Raw genomic sequence first — 10,292 nt, 5'->3', positions numbered from 1 at the left:
TACATAACTGGCATCGGCACCGGAATCAAATAACACAGAAACATAACGATCATCAAGTAGGAACTTACCCGCCACGACGTTGGGATCGTTCCTAGCTTCTCCAGCTCCAATCACGAAAGCTCTGCCCCTTGCATTTCCAGCATTGTTATTCTGCTCATTGTTCCCAGCTCCCTGGTTGTTGTTGCGATTCTGATTCAGTTCAGGGCAATCCTTTCGCATGTGCCCTGTTGCCCCACATTTAAAACAAGCTCTGTTGTTTCCCTGCTGCTGTTGCTGTTGAGGTTGTTGCTGATTCTGCCTTGCTGGGAACTGACTTCTGCAATCCTTGGCTTCGTGCCCCATCTTGTGGCATCGCTGACACTGACCCTTGTTACATGCCCCATTGTGGTGCCTGTTACACTTGTTGCACTTAGGGTAGTTTCCCCGGTAGCCACCCTGTTGTTGATTGCCCTTGCTGTTGTCAGTTTTCCTTTGCTGAGCTGGGGCTTGAGTAGGGTTAGCATCCTTGCCCTGATTTCCATCCCACTTCCGTTTGTTGTCACTAGGACTTCCTTCCGCAGCACTGATCCTTTTGGGCAACCTGCCCTCTTCCACAGCCTGATCCGTGAGTTTGTGAGCAAGTCGAACGATCGGCTGAATGGTAGTGTGGTTGGCTGAAGTCACGTGGCTTCGAATTTCTGGAGCCAGACCCTTGATGTACAGTTCGATCCTTCGGTACATAGGTCGAGACATGTTTGGACAAAGAGCAGCATAGTCGTTGGACAGCTTGGTGTAGGTCTCAATCTCTGACCCAACCATCTTGAGTTCATAGTACTCATTCTCAAGCTTGTGGATGTCATCCCTGTGACAGTACTCTTCCTTGATCATATCCTTGAAATCTTCCCACGCAGTAGCGTTTGCAGTCTCCAAGCCAAGCATTTGAATTTGCGCCTTCCACCATGAAAGTGCGCTTCCCTCTAGAGTACCAGTAGCAAACTTCACCCAATTAGCAGTTGGGCATTCACAGACAGCAAAAACAGCTTCGACCTTCTCAATCCAGTGCAGAAGGCCTATGGCACCCTCCGTGCCATTGAAAGGAAGAGGCTTGCAATCCATAAAGGTCTTGAAGGTACAAACACGTGGTTGCACAGGTGCAGGCTGACCTATCGGGTGAGCTGCGAAAGCTGCAGCCACAGTGTTGAGCAGGCTAGTGAACTGAGCCGGGGTCATGTTGACGTTTCCTCGTCCGCGTCCACTCATTGTCTTCATAACCAGAAAACATAGTATGAGTGTGATGTCGTAACATAGCGAGAATAAGATAGAAGAGAGAAGACGCATCTATCTAATCAGGTAACTAGTACGTATAGTAAAGCAGAAAGCATAAGACAAGTAAGCAAGTAACTATGGGTCCGAGCTATGAGGTCAGATAAGTCGAGCCTTGTACTTGGAGTGTAGTGTCGTCACGAGTCACGGGTTATAGTCTGGTTTTTCTCAAAAAGATTTTTCCCCTTTTTAAAACCAAGTTCACTATAACCAATGGCTCTGATACCAATCTGTCACACCCCCAAAATCCACCCGCGGATAACACCCGCTTCGGGGGCGTGACTGACCAGGATCCAGCCACCAATTATACTAAGCATTGGTTAATATTAAAGTAATACTTGCTAACCATAAAAATTAGCAAATATCAAGTTCAGAGTTAAAGGTTTTAAAGTTTAAACAGTAACAAGTAGCGGAAGCATAATTAAATAGTTTTTAAACAGTGTTCATAAGGTAAGCATAATAAATGCCCAACACACGGGCAGACGACCACTACACATCCCAAGTAGCTGCTCCAGTCACTGGCCACCTGCAAAGCATGCAGTAAAGGGGTCAACAATAATGCTGAGTGAGTTCACTAGTTGTCCAGTTTTAATTACCAAAAACTTGTTTCACCAGTTAATTTATCCGTTTATACATGCCATGGGGAGCTACCCCAAAAGTTAGCGACTAAACTGTTTTTCCAATACCGAACACTAGGTAACCGAATGCGTTTCCGCAGGATGCCCCGATGTCAATGTTCTATCATCATTGACGGATGCCTGAGTACATTAGTTCACGACCGATCCCATACCATGGCACGGTGTGAGGCTGGTAAGACCTAAATAGCGCTATCAACTAATAACCCGTTCGCCTGGCACCGGCGACTAATCGGTATTATGTAGTAGGGACTTGAGTGATAGAGTTGCGTTTAGTGCCGTTAGTTGCAATCCGTATAAACAGTAATTAACTAAAAAGGTTTCCCAATACAAGGGAAGATAAAGTAAGTTGTTTCCCAATAACTAGGGAAGGAGTGTAGACGGTATCCCCTTTACAAGGGGATAGGGTTGTTTTAGTCTCGTGTCCCAAACCACCGGGACGCATGCTTTTAAGTTGTGAACTCACCTTGGGTTGCTCGGTATGATACGTTACTTGGTTAAGTATGTTGGTCACCACGTCCTAACATGGTTACCAAATATGGGTCAAGTCGGGTACAAGTAAACACGTATAAGACACACTTAACGTAAATGCAGATAACCACAGTAGCAGGTAGACATGCAGCCCAGTCAACAGGAAGTCCAACATACAAACAGTGGGGCTATTGGGCCGAAGCAGTTACACAAGCAATCCAGTTAACAGACAATCCAACAAGTACGTTGGCCCAATATCAGCCCAGTCGAGACGGAGGTGACTCGCAACCAAGGTTGCGACTCGCAAGCGAGGTCTCGGTTCGTCATGCTTTGGTTGCGACTCGCAATCAGAGATTCCGACTCGCAACCGGCGATTCCGACAAAGCAGCTGTGGTTACGACTCGCAATCAGATCGATACGCGTTGATTACGACTCGCAACCGGGAGGTCTCGACAGATCTTGGTGCGGTCTCGAGTAGCAACCAAAGGTTGCGACTCGCAACCGTAGTTACGTGTGCATGAAGACCTTCTAGAACCTGTCATATGTACGAACCAATGGAAATGCATTTTCATGAAACCAATATGTACCATTTCCACTAAAACATGTTTTCTTGTCTGATTACAAACCACAACAGATCAAACAAGCACAATTTCAAATATTTATCATGTTCATAACACATTCAAATTGTTCTTCACACATTCAACATATTCAATCACAAGTATCCAACTGACAATTAACCAAAATCAGGTTATTCAAGCAATATTTAACCACAATCTCAAATCATGAAAGTCATGAACACTCAATCCAACATCATGTCCAAATCCCCTTTAACCAAACCCTTGTTAACCGGAAACAAAACTATCTCCCCCAAAACCGAATACTCACATACTTTCATAAACATTCACCCTAAGTTATCTAGGCATGCTTTTCAAACATAATCAAGCATCAAATCTTTTATCCGAAATTTATATCATCATCCTATATTAATACAAGCAAGAATCATGGTAACACATAGTGACCTTATTAACACATGAACATCTAGAAAGAGCTAAAACCACTAACCGGTTATAGATTCAAGGTGTGCGGGTATGATGGATCGATGAATGAGCTCCCGGTTGGCGGTTCCGAGCTAAAACCGAGTAGGTTCTTGATGTTGGTTGACCCGAGAAGAAGGAGAAGGATGAGAAGAGTGGTCTTGGTTGCTAGAGCTTTAGGGTTTTGGTGTGAGAGATGAGAGTGTGAGAAGAGAGTGTGTAAAATGGTTAAGGGAGGTGGGGTTGGGTTTATATAGTGTTGCGAGTGTGGGCTTGGGTTGGGTTTAATTCCTACGAGGCCAAGGCCTAGCCGGCCCATTACTAATGTTCACTCGAGACCATGGTCTCGAGTCGGGTTGCTTGTGGTTTCGGTTTACGTGTATAACACTTATATATATATATACATACACATAAGCAAATCGGCACATAACACATAATAGCAAATAGTTTTTATATATTTTTACTGTTAGTCGATTACGTACACGTTTGTTACATCGAAAGGTTATCCGGAAAGATCCGAGGTGTCACATCGGTGATCCAGCCTATCTGGTGACATGGCATGCATGTGCGGCGCGGGTACATGGCGCATGACCAGGGTGTGTCCTGGTCTGCGCGCATGACTTTCTGAGAGCGCCTAGGTGGCTCGCATGGCGTATGAAAGTGAGCTAATACGGTGCAACTGTTTGGGTATTTATATAGGTTCGTTGGCGACGTAGCGTGCATGTGCCTGGGTGGCGCAGGCCCGTGGACTTGCGCGCGCAAGTGAGTAAAAGGACGTGCGTGCAAGTGAGTAGAAACGGCGCGCGCGCACTAGCGCGCTAGTCCTTGCGCACATATCTAGTAGAAGCTCCCTGGCTTTAGTAACATAGCAGTTTCAAATCTACAGTTCAAACAGACGAGTCAAGGACCTTGTAAGTTATTGCTTTCTTTATTTTCTTGTATTGTAATCATTAATAAAATTGTTTTTATCTTATTTATACGCGAACAATTCATACAATTAATTGTATAAAAGGTTTATGATTTGCTAATGTACGCATGTATAAAGCACCGACGGTTTATAAATGTTATAGGTCCATATACCGTATGACTGTTGGACTGATGTGATTACTATAGGGCATGCATTAAGGGTGTTCATCGAATCAACTTATTTGGTTTTGGTATTTTTGAAACTAAACTTGAATTCAAACCTATTCGACTAACTCGAAACATGTTTGAATTCGGTTCAGATAAGAACCTCATTAGAGTATTCAAATTTTGAATTCTAATCCTCTATTCGAGAATCAAATAAAATCAAAGTTTAAGCTTTCCAAATTCAATTCCAATGACAAACACTCATAATACATGAGGAGAATGTTCATATCACCTTAGCAAGTGTTAAAAAGAAATATATGGAAGATAGATAGTGGTATGTTGTGGACGTTATAGGTTCGGGTCTCATATGGAGAAAAATGATCTGGGTTGAGCCGGAGGTTTTACTCCAACGGGCCATCAGGTAGTAGGTTTTCTCTAGAAAGGTCCATCTTCACGTGGCTTAAAATTCCCTTCCCGAATAACATTTCTTCAGTCCAACAGCTTCCTTCTCTTGCTACAGGTATGAATTAAAAAACATGTAAAAAGATCATGGGAGCTATTTTTCAGGTGGCAACTTGAGAAATATGGAAGATGAGGAACGAAAAGACCTTCAACAATCGGCAGATTTACTTCAACTGAACGACAAACACTATTAAAGAAAACTTCTTTTTATGTATCTCGAATAGATCGAAATATTGTAATCTTGATTATAATACGTGGTGTGATTTTATTATTCAAAATGTTATCGTGTAATTTTAGGTTTTTCATTTTCTTGGTAACCCGTTTTTGTAGGTATGAGCAAATGGTATAAAATACCGATCCCATCCCGATCCGATCCCGATACCAATAATCCCGATCCCGACATGTTTCGGTATCGGAAACGGTATCCACATTTTGGTTTTTTCGGTATCGGTACGGTACGGTATCGGTAAAATACCGACTTTTACCCTCAAAATACCGATACCGTACCGAACCGACATGTTTCGGTATCGATATCGGTATCAAGTATTCATGAAATTTCGGAATCAGAATTATTGGTATCGGGATGGAATTAGGACGGGATCGGTATTTGCTCGTCCCTGCGTTTTTGGGTTTTTACATTGAAGTTTTGTTGTTAAAAAAAGTTGATAGTAGCGGTACCTTATGCATTGGGAATTGAACATGTCTTCCAAACAAAACTGAAGTTGGGAAGAAATAGCCCCCAAATCTATAGGTGGCTGACGTGGAAAAGCACCGAGGATGGTGGGGGTAATCACGTGACATCATGTTGATGAGACGAATCGGACGGTGTTTGAATTATTCGTATGGGTAGCATGCGGTAACCGGGGCCCACCCACTTAACCACCACAATCATACATTCCTTCACGGCAACCTCATCTCTTTTATCTTCTTTTTTTTTTCTCCGGTTGAAATGAGGGGTTGCCTGACAATTTTTAACCCGAACTAGTAAGATGTCTGAATCATTAAATATTAAAGCAGTAAGAGGTTTGAATCATTAAAAGCCAGTATAATACTTAACTGTTCACCAGATTAGAGGTTTTTTTAACCATTCAAACTCAGTATAATACTTAACCATTCAATTAGGGATGGCAATCAAACCCGAACCCGCAGGGTAAACCCGAAACCCGACACATTTGGGACGGGTTTGGGGTCGGTTAATCGGGTTTCGGAATAATTTTCTTTTTTTTTCGCGGGTTTGGGACGGGTTTGGGATTTAGTGATATACCCGTTTACCAGACCCAATTACCCGATAAAGTGTAACCGTTTACCCGATTGTATACCCGATATAATTCCTTTTATACATCCATTTTTTACACATATAGGTATTCTATTCCGTATACATTGTAGTTATTTGATATATATTTTTATAATGACAATACAAAATGTAACCGGTTAGTGGTTACCCGATAAATACCTAATGGGTTTTGAGATGACTACACCCAACGAGTAATATTTTTAAATTAACGGGTTTACCCGAAACCCGCGGGTATACCCGATACCCGATGGGTATTTACCCGCTAGAAACCCGCCGAGTTTTGGGACGGGTTTGGGACAAGCTTCTCTAACCGGGTTTGGGTTTGGGATTACCTAAACCCGTCCTAAACCCGACCCATTGCCATCCCTACATTCAATGACAAATGTCTGAACTATTCATACATCTGTTCACGAAACAAACAGTCTGAATCATTAAATGTTAAACTAGTAATAAGTCTAAACCATTAAGAACTCTATTAAGAGGTAAATAAATAGCCGGATGTAATTTACAAACGGTTTATTTAGCATTTACATTTTTGAGTGTTTATTTTATTTTGAAGGGCACCACTTTCAAATTCGTTATCCAAGGATAGTTAAATGCCGTTAATGAAAAAACAAAATAAAAATGTAAAGTTCTTTTTCAAAATTATTATTAAACTAGTTTTTTTAAAGTCGTGCGTTGCGATGAAACCAAACAAATGACAGTGTTAAACAAACGTGATTTAAAAATAAAGCATTTTGTTTAGAAAGACAAACCATTAGAGCGCTTTACTTTATCATCGTACAATTTATGATTACAAATAAATACTTTATTTTGAGTACAACTTTATTTTTAATAAAACTTATAACAGAATATCGAGAGAAAGAAATCAAGCACAACTACGTACATAAGTTTTTAGAAAAAGTTATAAAAGTAAATTATTAAAGAAGTATCAAATCGATTGATAAATTAATACATGCTCTTAAAAAAAGAAAAAAAGGATTATTAAAAGAATGGTAAAGGAAATATATATGATTTTAAAAAAGGAAAAATAAAATAAAATATATGTTATTAAAAGTAAATATAATAATAAACTATTATAATATATTAAATAAAAAATAACAATATACATTATTATAAAAAAATTATTATTAATCATTCTTTATCAATAACTAGAATTGAGACCCGCCGCAATGTGGCGGGGATTCTCTAGTTATGACTAAGTCGATCTAGAACTCGCACGTTATGTTAAACCTGTCAAACGGGGAAAAATAGACGATGTAAAAACGTTCACCCACACACGCACGTTGCGTCATGTTAACTCGCAAAATTTAGAACGAAACGTAAAAAAGTTAAACCAAAGACGCACGTTGCGATGTGTTAAGTCACAAAATTTAGAACCAAGCATAAAACGAAAAATTTGCGGAAAATGAAAACTATAAAGGACCAAAGTTGAAAGTAAAAAAAGTTGTGACGATAGATTGTAAAAGATAAAAATTTTTGGGTTAAAAATAATTTATGAAATACTTTTGGGTGAAAAGTAAAAAAAATCAATTTTTTTTGGAAACCCCCAAAGCCAAGGTTACGACAACCATATGCATAACCATTTTTTCTTTGGAAAACCCCCAAAGCACACGCCGCGTTGCGACGGGGCGTAAAACGGTGTCAAATAGTACTAATGTCACGCAACCGTTATCGACCACCAACACTGACTCGACCTAGGATCTGCGTGTTACGACGAACCTGTCAAACATGAAAAAATAGAGGTGAAAACGTTGAACCACACATGTACGTTGTGTCGTATTAACTTGCAAAATTTGAAACAAAACATAAAAAATTTGAACCACACTTGTACGTTGCGTCGTATTAACTCGAAAAATTAAGAACTATACGTAGACGAAAATTTGCCAGAGATGAAAAGTATAAGTGACAAAAGTTATGAAGTTAAATTGCAAATAATGAAAAGTTTTGGGTTAAAGTTAAAAAAAACAAATTATGTAGGGTTAAAATTGCAAAAGGTAAAAACCTTTGGGTTAAAAGTAATGAAAAGTTTGGGTTAAAGTTAAAAAAACAAATTATGTAGGGTTAAAATTGCAAAAGATAAAACCTTTGGATTAAAATTAAAAAATTAGGTTTTTTTTTTTTTTTGAAAAACTCTCAAAACACAAGTTACAAGCGATTATGCACAAAAAGTTTGCTTATTATAATATATATAATTATTTAGATTCGAAGAAACCATTGAATGATAGATATCTTTAAATTCATCAAAACATATATTTGAAGAAACCACAGGACATCTTAGTTGTATAAAATAAGGTTAAAGGATGTGATTATCACCATCGACCATTCGTAGTGGGACAGTATTTGAACGTTTTTTTCTCTCAATAAACGCCCCACCACGCTCACACACCACCCCCGGGGGTGTTTTTTTTTCCCAAAATGGTTTTGGCGTGCTTTTTTCCACGCCTAGCTTCATTCCTTTTGTCCAATCACCTTCCTCTTCCTTTTGTAAAACCAATAAGATTTTTTGATGTTTTTTTATTTAATTTTATTACAAACATAATGCCCCACAATGCCCACATCCCCACTACACTCATTTTAGAAAACGCCGCATAAGACCATCCGTAGTCATAAAGCCCATTTGTGGGCGTTATGCGACACCTGTCGTGCTACGTCACACGGGGGCTTTATGGGGCGTTATATCACTAGAGCCCGTAGTCATAAAGCCCCTACCCATCATTACCTAATTATTAATTTTCATTTTTATCAATTAATTAAAAAACACTAACTATTTTTTGATTGGTCAAATTTTTGAAAATCCCCTCCATCACGTGGCGAATGCGATGACGCTCCCCCATTTTTTGGCCCTATAAAGCCTTTCGTCGTGGTGTTCCATGTGCCATTGGGGCTTTATAGGCACACATGGCGCCCTACTACACACAACCTAATGCCCAATTGCTGACTGGGCTGTCACATGGCACAAAACGCCTAAGGGTAGGGGCATTACCACTACACATGGTCTAATCACCATGACCTTTCACATAGATGTCATGTCACCCATCTTTAATTTACCATCTTAAACCACTACTCTAAGGGTATGGTCATGGCCAAAACCACTATCCTCTTTATTATTTTAATATATTTTTGTCTCAAAGTCATCAAATGAAGGACTGTGGTAATCGTGATTTAATCCATGTCAACCACCATCAATTAAGGAAGGGATTGGTGGTGGGGGGGGGAGTGTATCCTTCCATTCATGTTTCTATATGGTGAATCTTCAACAAAATTATAGGATAAATATGCAATAATCGTGATTTAATCCATGTCAACCACCATCAATTAAGGAAGGGATTAGGGGGGGGGGGGGGGGCGGGGGAGAGTGTATCCTTCCATTCATGTTTCTATATGGTGAATCTTCAACAAAATTATAGGATAAATATGCAATACCAAAATCTTCTAAAATAATCTTAACAAAATCTTCTAAGATAGTCTTAATTTAGACCCATGCCTTTCGACTTAAGATGATAACTATTATAAAGTGATATTAGACCATAGGTAATGGTTAATGCCCACTAAGGGGCATTTTTCACCACATCATCATCATAATGCCCTTTTAAAAAAGGTGTAATGGTTAATGCCCATTTCATTTATTACTTTTCATTATTTTTCTTCTTTTTGGGCATTATTATAGAAATGCCCCTCACTCTTCATGCCCCTATAATGCCCATGAGTAAAGGTGTAAGGGCATTATCAAAATCTTTCATACACTTATAAAGCCCCATTACATATGGTCTTAGGTGTATTGAGTAAGATTATTGTATAAATAGTTTTAACATATAAAAATATCATTATCGTAAGAAGTGAATGAGAGAAATTTATTTTTTGAATTTTTTCCAATTTTACTAAGCCCCTATTTTAGTCTCAGAATAATTATAATCATTCTACAATAATATTCTACTATTGTAAAATCATGATTTTTTTGTACATTTTGTAATTAAAAATTTCAATCTTAAGAAGTAGCGAAAAAAAATTTCAAAAAGAATT

The sequence above is a fragment of the Helianthus annuus genome, chromosome 3 (genome assembly GCF_002127325.2).
Source record: "Helianthus annuus cultivar XRQ/B chromosome 3, HanXRQr2.0-SUNRISE, whole genome shotgun sequence".
Lineage (NCBI taxonomy): Eukaryota > Viridiplantae > Streptophyta > Magnoliopsida > Asterales > Asteraceae > Helianthus > Helianthus annuus.
The sequence above is the reverse complement of the archived record's forward strand: the minus strand, read 5'-3'. Positions refer to the sequence as shown.